Genomic DNA, 12539 nt, shown 5'->3' on the forward strand with positions numbered 1-12539 from the left:
CCAATAAAAAAGAGATGCAGGACATTCAAACCCTGAGGTACTGAACAGTCATTGCAGAACTGTGTTTACTTTTCAGTGAGCTTGTGCATATCCACAGGGCATGTAAGCGGGGCTTTACAGAACAGCAAGGTTTCCATCATAGCTCTTGCTGTGTCTGCTGTCTCAGACATACAGACAAGGATGAGAACTGCTGTGGGGATATCTCAGCTCAGAATACTTCTGTGTATAACTTCCTAGGGTATTAAAGTGGCTAAGATATCCTTTGTTGCCCCTGCCTTGCATCCTTTTTCAGTCTGTTATCCTGGGGGAAATAAGTGATGAGATGCAAGTTCCCATGCATAGATGGATCTCCAAGAAATGAGATGAGGCAATAAGGGCACTGAGTGACCTGTGCCACTAGTGTCAGCACCTGGGTGAGCCTGAATATGGGGTTTCACATCCTAAGGAAAGGCTGGCAGAAGGCGCACTAGAGCTGAAATCGTGGACCCTCACTGAAAGTTTCTTGGTATGGCAGATGGGTACTAACCCAGGTTCAGACAGCAAGAGATGAAGATAGGGCATCTGTCTGGAGATGGAGATGAACTACAGTCAGACTGCATCCCAGACCTGTTACTGGGATGATTCAGCTGTGATCAAATTCTGAGCTGGTGAAAGGAAGTAATTCAATCCCAGGACAAATTATTGCATTTTGAATCTTGCTTTCATCCTAATTTAGGATTAAAAGTCAAAATTTAAATGAATAAACAAAATCTAGAATAAAAACTTTGAGAGAAAGAGAAAAATGTATCCAAGGACATAGAAACCACCTTAAAACAGTACTTCTGACATAAAAAAATTGCAATGTTACAATGAAAAGGCTGAAAATAAACAGAGTTGGGCTGCAATATCCCATGTTCAAGTCATTCCAATATTCTTATTTTGAAACTTTGAATCAGAATTGATACATTCCCATTAAAAAATGAAATTTCAGGGAAATTAATTTTCCATCTGTTCTGAAAATAGTGGAGGAAATCAGTCTTTGGTTGGTAATAAGTGATAACAAGGAGTTCTTACCAATCTGGTCTTCAAACTTGCATTTAAAAATACTGCATGGATGAAATGAACTCTTTGGAAGCAATTGATTTGCGTTGAGCAAATTCCCATTCTTGCTGGCTGAAGCCGTAATTTGGGTCAGATGTCTGGGCAATTCACAGCTAGGAATAGATGAAGAATTGTTGAGATTTGCTTTGAAACACATAATGGGGTGAATTTCATTTGTCAAAATTCTTGTAAAGTTGAAGCAGGGTAGGTTCCTGCTGACTAGATATTCATGAAAAATAGCTAGCAGCAGAAGAATGGAAAAAATGAGTGGCAAAATGCAAACCAAGTATAGCAAAAGTTTGAACAGGAAGCCCAGTCCTTGAGAAACATTTTGACATCCAGAGTATGAACCTATCTTCAGTGGGATCTGTTGCCCCCACACTGCAGGCCACAGGCGCTTTCAGAGTAGCAAGGGGTTTACTTTGTAATGCACCAGGAACGTGTCGTTGTTCCTTGAAGCAGCACTGTTCCCATGCTAAAAAGAGAGACGCAAATTGTTAGAGACTGTCTGAAGCCTGCAAATGAGAGACATACAGCCCTTGCTGGAATGTGTGATGACAGCTGGGTATTGCTTGATTTTGTAATTGTCTGGGATTTTCCAAGGCACCTCGAGCGGTTAGGTACCCGCTTCTCACTGGCATCCAGTGGGACTATGGCATGTTGCTTTCCTACACTCCTTTCAACATCTTTAACAGTGATGACTGGAAAGAGGCAATTCATTTTTGGGGGGGGAGAACCTGTTTTCTTCTGACATGGGAAGGAATATCAACTTAAAAATATTCTCATCAAAAGAGGGTGAAGTGACATGGGTCTAGGACAGCTCAGCTGCGAGGGTTCCCCTGATCCAGGGAGTCCCCAGTGCCCAATGGTCGGCACCGAAGGCTGTGGTCACTGCATTACCCCACGTCTGTCCCTGCACCTCAGGCCTGGGCAGGCCTGGGACCCTGGGCAGGCCTGGGACCCTACAGCCTCCCAGTGAGGCCACCCACTGTGGGGCTCACATGGAAGGAGTCAGGAGGGTTTCCACAGGAGACGGCATATTGTAGGCACATGGATTTCATGAGTCACTGCTCCAGGCAACAGGAATGCAAAGCCGAAGTACACCGTATACCTCCTCCCACACAGGTATCACTGCTGGACTCAGGTTAGGCTTTCTCAGAGTTTTCTAAGAATTCAAAAGAAAATACTTTTAAAAGCACTGTAATTTCAGAAACAAACAAAAGATGTAAAAGTCAACTTATGTTTAACATCTGCTAGAGCTAGAAAGTCTTCCCAAACCTTACTTCAGCATCCTACTGTGCACATCACAGAAATTACTGCAATTAGAAAAACTAAACTTCTGTGTAGAGGAGGAGTTTGTTTAACATTTGACTTGTAACGGTGACCATCAGAAGCCGATCTCTCATGAAATGATAATTTCTTTGGCACTTTTCAAATGAGCAAAGAGCATGGAAAAATACAAAGGAAACCTTATTCAGTCCATACTGACAGTGCTATGGTAAGGAAGAAAAAGTCTTCACAAACCCAAAGTAAATCCAAGTAAAACTCACTATTACTAGCCACTGTAAAACAGAGCAACTCTGCCCTGAAATTGCAATTAAATTTAAAACACATTTACAATAAAAGCACAATGACAGTCCTGGTTTTCATCCAGCTCTTATTATCTTGTGAACCTTTCTGCTGCAACATTCCTTTACTGCCAAATCTGCATTTCTTTCTTCCACAGAGAAAAATGCAAGAATATGATAATATTTCAATTGATTGTACTGCTGACAGAAATGGAAATTCAGTGACATGATTGCTGAATGTATGTATAACTTGGCCTTTATGAAATGAAGACAAAGCTTTGAACATAGTTGTGCTAACAAACAAAACACAGCAGGTGCTTAGATCTACTGCAATTTGTTCTTATTAAGTTTTGCACAGAGAAGGAGAAAATGATAATTTGCCAACTGATCCATATTTTAAAATGAATAAATCAATGGTAATCTGTTTATCTCTAACATGTTTAGTGTACTTTTGTCACCTCTCAAAAGCTTATAACATAAAATCAACAGCCCACACTGGCTGAAGTTATTCAACATAATAACATACTACCGAATAGGCTTCTGTGTTTTTAAAACTTGGTTTTGGTAATGTAGAATTAACTTGCAACATCTACTTTTATGTTGCTTTTTTACACAGAATTCTGGGTCAGGAACTGTTTTTAAAGAACATAGCTGAGAATGTGAGCTCTGCTGTCCAAGCAAACAAACACGTCTATATAAAATATCTTCTTATCATCTTTCACTGATAGATTCAAAGTAAGTTAAAATTTTTTTTTATCTAAAAGGAAAGGTGAAGAATGAGATGGAGATAATACGATGGAGTGTATGAAAGTACAAAAAAGTGTTAAAACTGAAACAAAGAGAACAGGAAATGTTATACAGCAGCCAGCCTCAGATAGAGCTATACAAATAGTTGATTCATGGCTTTTCTTTTTCAACAAAACAAAAACTAGCCAAAATTGGATTTTTTAAAAAAATTGAATGATATATTAGCTTATGCTTTGAAGTATTAATAGTTTTTTCAGATTTTAAATGAAAACATTATTTTGGAATGCATAATTGACTTACTTATATTGACTAATTTTTTCTCTTGTTTTGCTTCTCTTTTGTTGAAGAGTTGAACTGAACCTGGAAATATCTTTCCATATTTGTCTCCCTGAATTTCTTTAAGCTACATGGTCTACAAAGTACTGGAATAGTCTCTGGTGTCAAGATGTTTCACAACTCATTTGGTTGCATAAATATTGCATCCCCCCAATTTCCACAGCCCCGTATTGCAGTCATTAAATGGTGTGTTAATAGTACTGTTATTTTGAGAACTCTGATTTTATCTGCTCTCAGGGTGATAGGCTTTTCAGTAAGTGGAAATTTGAGAAAAGTATCTTCTGAGCTACAGTACCAATGTGTGAAGAATTACCATGAATTCTGGAAGAGGGAAAGAAAAATGGAAACATGTCAGGGCATGGCTTGAAGCACTTGAGAAATTTCTGCCTTGTGTTACCAACACATATTGTGTTCTAGAAGTTTCTACAGGCAAATGCCTACTCAGTAGGTGGCAGAATAGCAGAAAGCTCTTCCTAGCAGAGTACAGAAGGAGAGAAGGAGAGGCGACTGCTCAGTGCATCCATCAGTTGGGCAAGTGTGTGGAGACGCTTTTATCTTCAAAAGCAGGGTGCAGGAACATTAAATGTGACCCAGCACTTCTTCATGCATCGATTCACAAAAAGCCTCCAAGCCTTTTAATGAACTTTAATAGCTTGTTATGGCACATTATCAATTTTGAAGCTGATGTACATGTGTTGTTAATATGCTATGGTATTTTTAATTGAATATGACCTCCTGTGACATTAAAAATTTGACTGTCTGTCCCAAAAGACATCCACATGTTTTATGGAGGACCAGTGTGCTTCAATAAACCTTTTAACCAAGAACATATGCTCAATAAACAAAAAGCTTTTATTGATTTCATAAATAGCAAGACAATGTCAACCCTGAGCCAAGCAAACTATTGCACAGCTTACTAAAGTGCTATGGTACGTGTGTAACGGAGAATGGTAGTTATATGCCAGGGGGACCATTACTGGTCTCCTTGTCTTGGGGCTGGGACCAGTGAGACAACTGTCTCTTCCCTCAGCTCTACATGAGATTACAAAGGATTCCCTGCACAGCAGCAGCAGCCATGGAGGAACAGGAGCAAAAGAGTGCTGTGATCATGTTCTGCATGTTTCCTTCATGTCCTTTTCATTGCATAGTCACTGCAAAGATATTCTCTTGACAGCTTTTCAGTCATCCTCCAGTTCTTTTGGTTTTCATCCTGTAGTGTGTGTCTTGTCTTCCAGTCCTTTAGTCATGTTTGCCATCTCCTGGGAATGACTCATGAGATCAACAAGCATTTCTATATAGGCCATGCCCAGGCAGGGGTTACCAGAACAGAGAAACCACATAGTTACATGGCATAACAATGTTAGCCAACTGCCAGCATAGATAAAATGTTATTTTCCCTTAATTTTTTTCAGTTTAGGAATTTAATTTCTTTTTGCTCTTGCCATTGTGGGGAGTGCCTGAAAATGGAAAGGCATTTTTCCAGTTAAATCTCCTGGCAAACTTCTTGTACCATTGTTATATGCCCTAATTTAACACTCCTTTGTCAGATGAGTTCTACTGGAAATGTTCTGATGATGATGATTATGATTAGATGATATTATCCTTAATTTTTTTTACAGACCTAATACAGTTTACTGGTTTTGTCACAACACCTGATGCAGTTCAGGAGTGTTTTTTCCCCACATATGTTTTACCGCTCTTGATATATTTTAGCATCTGTGATTGCTGGGAAGAAGCCAATGGGGAGGCACGTCTCCATGGAAAGACCCCACAGCAGGTTGTTATGATAGAGTCTGATCCTCCGTAAGTTCCTTCGTGAGCTCTTTGGCACGTAGAGCTCTTTGCCTGTAACGTTCAGAGGAAAGTGGGACATTCACAGAATCACAGAATCATCTAGGTTGGAAAGGACCTTGAAGATCATCTAGTCCAACCGTTAACCTAGCATTGGCAGTTCCCAACTACACCATATCCCTAAGTGCTATGTCAGCCTGACTCTTAAACACCTCCAGGGATGGGGACTCCACCACCTCCTTGGGCAGCCCATTCCAACGCCTAACAACCCGTTCTGTAAAGAAATGTTTCCTAATATCCAGTCTAAACCTTCCCTGGCGCAACTTGAGGCCATTCCCTCGTCTTCAGCCCAGGCTGTGCCAGAACAATGTGATTAGGCAGGCCAAGCCTAGTACCAGCTAAGGCCTTGTGGGATGGCAGAGGCAGGAATCATTGCAGCAGCAATTGCTCAAGCTTGGATATACATCATCATGACATTTTTACGTATTTTGCTTTCAACTCCTAACAAAGTGGCAAAGTTCTTTCCAATTATTTTGACAAAAAAAAAAAAAAAGGGTTAAATTGGGAAAAAAGGGACAATATCAGTAAAAGTGGATTTTTTTCCTACAGGAAAAAACAATCCAGGGTTACTACTGTGTTCCTTTTTAGTTGCCTATAACGTTTCAGCACTATCTCTTCTCCATTCAAATGTTCATATTATAACACAGATGAAGAAAACTAATTTGCCTAAATAAAATAAAATAAGTGTAGTGGAAAAGGCTATACATAGACCCAGCTCTCCAGTATTCCAGAAGCCATTATAAACAGTGCCAGTAATAATGCCTCTGCTTAATGTTGCTGACACTTCCCTATTTTCTTCCTTCCTATATTTTCCCTGCTTGGTATCTCTCTAAGACTGATTAAAAGAATAGGTGAAATGTGCAGCACTTTTGGGGACATCACTCATATGGGAAAAACAATACATTTCCCTCCAGTTTTAGGAAAATCAAAAATATTTTAGTTAAAATATGATAATGTAAATTAAAATAATTCAAAAATTCATTCTGAGAAAGATACCAGTCTCTCTGAGGATGAGGTGTTAGGAAAATGAATGTCTTTTCCCTCATAGAAAATTCTTAAAACTAGCTTGTTAAATAGAGAAAAAACCTCCATGTTTTAGAGCTGGCAGTTTTCACTCGACAGTGATTTATCCTGTTGCCAATCCCCACTGAAATATAGTGAAATGTGTCCCAGTTTCACACTTCAGATGACTTGTATGCTCTTTAGAAACTTTTTAAAATTTGCCTGCTAATTCTCCAAACACCTGCCTGTAATGAGCATGGCCTAGTCCCTCCCAGCAGGCTGAATATACTTGATCTCCACCAAATGGCTGAACAGCCTCCATCCCAGGCCTGAAAATTAAGTAGGATCTTTCTTACCTTTCTCATGTTGTTTCCCAAACACTTGTGGTGTATGACAGCAGGGTGGGTGCCTCCATCCCTCCTCAGCTAGCAGCAGGTCAAGACGGAAAAGGAACCTGCTACTTGTAACATCAACTCAAGCAACAAAGGCATGTTCAGTTACTGTGGCTCTGTAGATCCTAATTGTGCTGATGATTGCCTTTGTGGCAGTACAGTTAGTTCCACATGAAAACACTTGTCTTCTTCGGTGTTCAAGTTAGAATGCAATGTTTAGATCAGATTTTTTTCCCAAAGGCTTCCAATCATAGTCTTGTAATTCCAGAGTACTGTACTGGTTCCAGTTCATATTCTATCCTGTGCGCAGATCAGTTCTCATTTGGTTCTTAATGCAGCCAGAAGCTATCTATTAGCAATGTGCATTAACTAAACTACAGCTGACATACGTAGTCAGACAGCTGGCTGGTGACTGAACAGTCAGTGTGTGCCTGTCCAAAAAAAGTAGATGTTTCTGTACCCAGTTCTGTGTTGTAGCAAGGAAAAGGCATGGTTTCATAGCGAGTCAATACAGCAAGTCCCTAGGTCCGTCAGCCACTCACTTGATAACAGTAAGCAATTAGATAAATTCAGTGGGACTGATGGAATTTATATTAAAAGCATCATATAGAAACACATATTTACAATTTCATAGATGTTGAATTGCCTATGTATTTGTAAAAATGCATGCTACTTTGATATATAATACAGGAATTCAGAATGTTTTCCTAAGAGAAACTAAAATTTGTCCTGAATTGTTCCTGGGCGTGCACTAGTTTAAGTGCTCATTCTAGTTTTAGAAGTTTAATTTTAGTGCATTTAAATTCATATTTTACTTGTTATTACAATTAGACATTTTTAGAATTTCTATAAAGCTGTAAGAAGACATTGTACATGAGTTTTGTATGCTTGCCAATATGTAAAACTTCCAAGTTACGGGACTTGGCATATGGCTTAACACAGGCAAGGTTACTTCTCTCCTGTCATTGACACCAAGTGAAAACGTTCTCAGTTTGTTCATATTCTGTATGTAGGTCAGCACTTCAGCTATAGTTGTCCTCTAATTCTGCCAGAATCACGTTGATCTTACTCTGATTCTCTTAATAAACGCTGTAAATTTTGATTTTAGCTCTAGTTAATGATAACAATACTTATAACTTGAACAAATGTATGTGGATCTTCAAGAGAATGGTAAATGCCACATTTCTGAAACAGAGCCTAAATTCAAGTACTCCCAAATAGCAATTCCCTGTCTTCAACCATGGAGGAGATTCAACTTAAAGAAAATGTTGCCAGAATACCCTCAAGAAGAGGTCATGTCCCCTTCTCATCCCCCAGCCCATGCTGAGTCTCAGTGTGCTATTGAGCTGTGTTTGTTTTGGACTGTCTCACTGTGAGGGAGAGCACAACAGATAGGGAGATGATGGAGGAAAGCCACAGATCCCACCACTGTGCCCCAAGAGGATGCTTGGCAGGAAGGGCCTCCCTGCTCTGCGCAGGCGTTCAAGCTAAGCCAGGACTCTGAGGATGGCTGTTGGCAACCCCATTTTACATGGGATGAAATCTGCTTACAGGGGACAATGCGATTTTAAAGCTACTACTCCAGATATGCAATTTTTGGTTCATATGCTTCCTCCCTCCTGTTCATTTCCACTCACCCCACCTTTGCTATAAGTCCTTGGGTGTGAGTGAAAGGAATCGGGCAGTGAACCTTACTCATGGCTCTGCACCATGGTTGCAGGGAGTATAGGATGTCAGTGTCAGGCAAAAGGGCCTCTGCAAGAGCTGGGCAGTTTGTGGTTGGATGGATGGTGTCACTGGACACCCTCATGAGACACATCAGGAGCACATTAAACAAAACAACAATCTAAACAGTCAGCATAAGCTTGACACATCCCTTAGCTACAGCCAATCCTTTATGTAGGCATGTTCAGCAGCTTCAGAAAGGAAGCAACCAGAAAGCAATCAAATGCTTGAAGTACCAAACATACAGATTTCTACTTCCTGTACGATAGTCAGAGCAGCCTGGCAAAACAGAAGTAAACAGTATTACAGTCCCTCCATTACCACTACTTGTATGCCAGGCTTGCAAGCACACAAAAGGGAAATGCTGAAATAGAAGAACAACCAAAGGTGTTTATAACAGAAGTAAGAAAAATTACAAACTATTCCTAAAAGAATACTGCCAGGGGTAAAATAAAAGAATTACATTTCAATAGCAGAGACATAAAATCAGTGTGGCCCATGTTGTTTAAGGCTGTGCCAGGAATATGTCAGCCTCACAGACTGTGAAGTCAGAAATGCTTCATCACTGGTACAGCTTGCTTTGTCCACCAAGGCACATGTACAGGCTGTGCCATGAAGCACTGCTGCTGATGGCAAGGTCTTGCAGGGTTGGTGATGCACACTTCCTTTGTTTTAATTCCTTGTGTTCTATTTTAAGCAAGTAGCTCATAGTATTGTAGGGATCAAGAAACTCATAGTCCTGAACACACCAGCCTTCTTACAAACCAGGGAATTGTGACTTAATAGAGTGCTGTAGTTGTCATTTCACAAACCAGGGACTGAGGAAAAAAGTGATGAAATAACATGCTCAAAACTACCTGGGGAGTTTCTGGCAGATCTGAGAAGTGAACGTAGATCTCCTGAGTGCTGGGTAAAATACTGAACCATTCTTTCCCTTGCTAAACTTCTATTGTCTGCTCAAGCAAAGTCTGACAACAGCAAAGTCTGAAGAAACAATATGAGAAAATACATGTCCCCAGGGTCTCCTCTCGAATGGTACTGATTAAATTTAACACAAAATGGTAGCCAATGACTAGTAAAATATTCCCTTGAAATCTAAGAAAAAAGGCCGTATCCAATCTTTCTGAAGTCAAGAGGAGTCTTTCCAAGTAATCTCAATGAATTTACAGGGGCGGGGAGGAGCCATGTAGCAAACAGAATAAGCACATGTTAAACAGATGCTATGCTGATTACAATATGAGAACCACAGATACGTACATAAAAAAAAAGCCATAACATTTGGTGTTAGCTTACAGTTCAAAAAACAGTCCTTTCGGCTACATCATGTCACCTGGTAAGCCTGGACTGAGCACTTCATACCAGCTACTTCAAATGTTCTGCATATGTCTGTTCCACAAACATATTTAATCACATGTTCAGCACACAGATGCTCTGCCCCCAGGTCACACACCTTTCTTTCCTCACATTTACCCCTTGCAGATCTAGCAGCCACTGCTCTCTGCTCAATCCATGACAAACACTCCTTGTGTCTCCCCTCCAGTTCCTGCTGGCACTTCAGATGCTGGATCTTTAGCTGAAATCTAACAGAAATCTAATTGCTTTGTCCAGATTTTTGTATAAAGGTAACAAAAGGGTCTGGATGCCTTTTATTTTCCAGATGGTGCGTCACCCAGATTCTTACTGCAACTACCAGACACAACTGATTCTTATTCTGCATGATACTTTCATAAGGGTCTATCCACTGCTCATTATATTGCCAGAAGTGAAAGTTAGTAGAAGCTGGCAAATAGTGATTCACCAGCCAGGCTTTTAGAAGTCACAACACAGCAACATGTGGTGTCCTGTTACTAGATCAGTGCCAAAGAGTAAATGAGCCAAAATTAAAACAAACTGTGAGGATAACAAAATACATCAAGAAACAATTAGAGGTATAATCAAGGATATCAGCTTCTAACAGACCATGTCAAATGAGACTGTTTCTCCAGCTTCTACATTGCACAATCTTTACTGTCACCACTGCCTTATTTAAATTAAACACATCCAATTATTTACGAGTACGTATATAACCATAAGCATGCAACAATCCACCTGATTACTTGATCACATAAACTTTCTTAAATAATCTAATATCATGCTATCTTTACTGTTGCTGCAAATCTAACTGAAGCATTCAATGCAGTATGTGAAAAGCTGAATTCTAGAGGCTGGGCTGGGAAGTGTATGTGTTGGTAGCTGCACTGGTGGCTTTCTGCCTCTATTTGCTCTCTCTGGCTTCTGCTGAAGAAACTCATCCATGCTCCATGTGACAGGTGGAGGTGGTTGGGTATTGTGAGTGTGTCACACTGTTCTGGAAAGCACTTTATTTCTAGGCTGTATCCTGACTTCTTGAATGGCCAAAGTGAATGATGTTTCTGGTATGAGCAGCGCAGCTTCATAAGCTCATGCTTATAACCAGAAGTGGATTTAATAGATCCAGCAATGGCTTCTTCTTGCTTCTCATAAACTCACTCATTTCAAGGCCAGAAAGAACCTAACTCACCTTATCTGAGTACCTAACAGAGGCCACTTTATTTTATCCAACTACTCATGCATTGAACTCAGTAACTATACTGACCTGAAGTATACCTCCTGGAAAGGCAGCCAGTCCTACTTGGAAAGCATTAAGCAATGGAGAATCAACTGCTTCTCTTTGAAAGTTTACTCTATGATAGTCACCTCCAGCTTTAAAAATATATGATTTTTTAAATTGAAGTTGGCTGTTTTTTAATTCCAGACACTGGTTTTTGTTACACATTTTTCTGATAAGCAAAAGAGTCATTTAGCACCAAGTATTTTACCTCTATGAAGGTACTGTCACATGTATAAAGTCACCTCTCCATCTTAAAAACCAAGTAATCTTAAAATATTGCTATATGATTTTTTTCAGACCTAGAATAGTTTTATAGCTCATTTCAGCACTTTTGGAAACATTCTTTATAATAATGTTAATGTCAGATTTAGAAACACAATTCCCCTTGTAACTGGCACCATCCCTTGAGAATACTGTATGGATTTAAAAGTACCCAAAGTAACTCAGAGGAGGGTGGAAAGAGTTGAGAAGGTGAAAACTCTGCTCCGTTTCATGAGAGATCAGGAAATGAAGGTCCTTGTTTTACAAGGCATCCCAGTAGGTCTCACCAAGAGAAAGCGAATTCATTTGAAACAGTTCTTTGCTTTAGAGAAACAAGTGAGGTGCTGATCTTACATAGTTTGTGAAGACCAAAATTGCAAAGGATGATAAGAAGCCAAAAATCGGCAAGGAGCTATCCCACCAGGTGGGAGGGAGGATATCGAGGTTCCAAGAGTCACCTTAACTGATGGGGTCTCAGTGGCTGTGCAAAAGTTGAGGCTGAAAACAGACACCCATAATTACTCTTCTGGCTCAGACATACAGTTCAAGAAATTTCTCTTTCACTATTTGCATTCTGCTGATTTGACTTACAAAATTGTCAATTGTTCTGCCTCTTTAAAAACATAACAATTATATGTTGATTTTGTGACTATCAAATTTGTTTTAGAAACTGTTAATGGCTTCAGACTGATGTAGAGGAATCTAGACTTTCATCAAAAATAAACACATTCTGGCAACCTTTGGCTGCATCTACTCTGCTGAATTGGACAATGCCATGAATGGCACTAGAGGGCAACTGTTAAGTTGCTAGAATGATCCTTGGCACAGTTTTGTCCTAAACCAAATGACTCTCAGCTGGGATTATAATGCATGCTTTGGCAGTTAGTGTTGGCAAGGGCCTGGTCCCTATAGACAGCTTGCATGCAAAATCGATCCAGGAGTCTGCAG

This window comes from Strix aluco, chromosome 3, assembly GCF_031877795.1.
Source record: "Strix aluco isolate bStrAlu1 chromosome 3, bStrAlu1.hap1, whole genome shotgun sequence".
Lineage (NCBI taxonomy): Eukaryota > Metazoa > Chordata > Aves > Strigiformes > Strigidae > Strix > Strix aluco.